Raw genomic sequence first — 2,843 nt, forward strand, 5'->3', positions numbered from 1 at the left:
TTTATTGTGGAATACCATGATCAAAATCTGTACTAGTGAAAAGGAAGACAATACTTGTACTGTATGGCACAATGGACAACTGTTAATATAACAACATGAGGGGTTTTATAAATACAGGAATGCTGCTCCTCATTCCATTGCATTTTTATTTTTCACAAGAGAATAAAGGAATGTCTTTCATGTCTGTGTCTACAAGGTCCCAAGTATGATCATGACTGCCATCCACCCCAAGACATGGGAATGGTCTATTATCAGTTAAACACGATCATTTGAGTCACTGCATTGGGACTGTTTGGTATATGCCTTTGCTGGGGCCAATGGACAGAAGGTAAGCATGTACTCAAAGTCAGTATGGTTTGGTGGATTGGGCAGGAGTATCACCTCCTGGTGCAGTGAGGGGTTTTAAGACTGAAAAGATATAAAGCATGGCAGTCCTTTATTGTGGAATAGTGTGATCAAAAGTTCTGCTAGTGAAAAGGAAGATAATTCTTGTACCATATGGCATAAATTATAGGTATCATTCTAGAAGCCCTCAGTTTCTTGTGCTTTGGGATCTATACATTGGTAAAAATTGCTACACACTCAGTACTTGGAGTCAGATTTACCATAAAGAAATAGAAGCATTCATTTATTAAAAACATCATAGAAGTCTGTTGCAATTTTACATCCTGTCTGAAAGTCTTACTTCTATATGGGGCCCAGTCCTGGTCCTATGAAGCCAATGGGAGACTTTCCAATTCCACTGTCCTCAAAGGGAGCAGAAGCAGGCCCATAATGTTCAGGCCCAGATATAGAACACACTAGTAAATGAATGAAAGCATGTCTTTGTTGCCACACACTTTCAAAATTTGGCTTCATTGCAGACACATAAAAGCAGTAGATAAAGCTGTCAAACCACAGTTTAATGTGGAATTATTTTAACAGTCTGGTTTTCTTTACATTAGTATATAATTATGTTTCAGTTAAAGGCTACTTTAAGATTCATTTTCTTAAACCACAAGAATAATGCTTTTAACCTTCTGCATTAACCACAAGTGCTGTTGTAAAGAGCTGTGACACAGTGTGTTTCCCTGGCTGTGTAGTTTTTTATTTATGTTGAAAACTTCACCATACCAAATCAGGCAAATTTAGAACTAACATTTTCAATAAGCCTCTACTTTGGTTTGATTTGTGTTTCTGTCCTGGGGCCAGTGGCCCTACAGGAAAGATCGGGGCCTAAATGGCCTGTGAGGACCCTGTGGGGAATACCTGGGAGCAGTGAGGTGCTTCCAGGTGGTGCCCCTTTAGTACCTTAAAAATGGAGCAGCTGAGGCAGAAGGAGACTGCTAGAACAGTATAAAGAGGAAGTTGCCTAGGGGAGGGGGAAGCCCTGTGGAGCCCTGGAGGAGCTTGCAGGAGGTAGAAGATGCCTCTGTGGGGACAAGAACTGCATGAGGGCTAAGAGTTCACAGTAGGATTGCCAAGAAAAGTATCAGAGTCCCTGGGGAAGGGAGACAGTGGGGAGTACATGTCAGTAAATTCCAGGAAGAGAGCTGGTCTGCCTGTAGATCAGAGCGACCTACAGATTGAGCCAGGATCCTGGGAAGGAAAGAGGAAGATGAAGAGTGTGCTGTCAAAGAGAAAGAGAGACACATACAACCTGGAGAGGGAGCAATATAACTAAGAGGTTAGCTCTCCAGGGAGGAATAGCGGAACAAGAGACTGAAGCCCAGCATGGATGCTGGTGGACAGCTAACAGGGCTGGCCTTACCATGAGGCGAACTGAGGCAGCCGCCTCAGGTGTCAGACTGTGGGGGAGGGGGAGAGGCACCACTAGGACCCAGACTATTGAAAATTGTGTCTGCTGCTGGTGCATATGTATTCTCTCTACTCTAGATGCACAGAAATGGTGGAGTGCTGTGCTGGAGGAAGGAGGGCACAAGAGACATAACAGGCAATCAGGAGAAAAGGTGAGGGAATAACAGGAGCTGCAGGGAGAGAGAGGAGGAGGAGCCTCTTATGTACCTCTCTAGCACCCCCAGGAGCCTGGACTGATTAACACAGCTTCTCAGGGAGCTTCCTGTTTCCTGCTGCTTCCCTGAACCCACTTGAGGAGAACAAGCCATCAAATAAAGTAGTAGGAACCAGTTAGGCCCTTAAGACGCTGATATCTTCCCTCATTCAGTCCCTGCTACCAGACTGCTTATTTGTCCCCTTCAACTGAGTGTTGAGAGCCACTATAGCTGGCACAGAACAGCAGTCATGAGTGAAAGAAGAAAATGCCCCTCTGGGGCAGCATTAAGCAAAAGAAAGAAAGCACAGGAAGCTTTTCTATCTAAGCAGGAAGTAGCTCTCCTGAGATACATAGACACAAACATTCCCGGTGAGCCTTCCGGCCCCAGTGAAGATGTGAGTGGTGAGGAGCCTGATCTTCCAGTTAGTCAGAGTGCAGATGACCTGGCAGCTACTGCTGCATCCATATCTCCATCTCAAATGGATGTAACCTGAAGAAAAGTGTAGATCAGAGAAGAGTGTGATGGAGGTGCAAGAAACAGTTGCTGCTGAGTTTAGTTCCTTAAATCTAGATGATCCAAGACTGTGGACCCACTTGAGCAGTAGCCTGAGGGACTTCCTTGTACTGCAAGGGCCACAGCAAATGAAAAACTTCATGTTCCCCAAAGATAATGAAAATAGACATTTCCATCCAACACATTACTGGCGTGAAATCCCCAATGGTAACAAAGTGGTGAGGCCATGGCTTATGTACTTAAAAACCCAGAATACTGCATAATGTTTTTGTTGCAAACTCTTCCAGTTTAATTTTCCAACTACATTGGGTTCTACAGGAACAAAGGACTGGAAAA

The sequence above is a fragment of the Chrysemys picta genome, chromosome 2, assembly GCF_011386835.1.
Source record: "Chrysemys picta bellii isolate R12L10 chromosome 2, ASM1138683v2, whole genome shotgun sequence".
NCBI lineage: Eukaryota > Metazoa > Chordata > Testudines > Emydidae > Chrysemys > Chrysemys picta.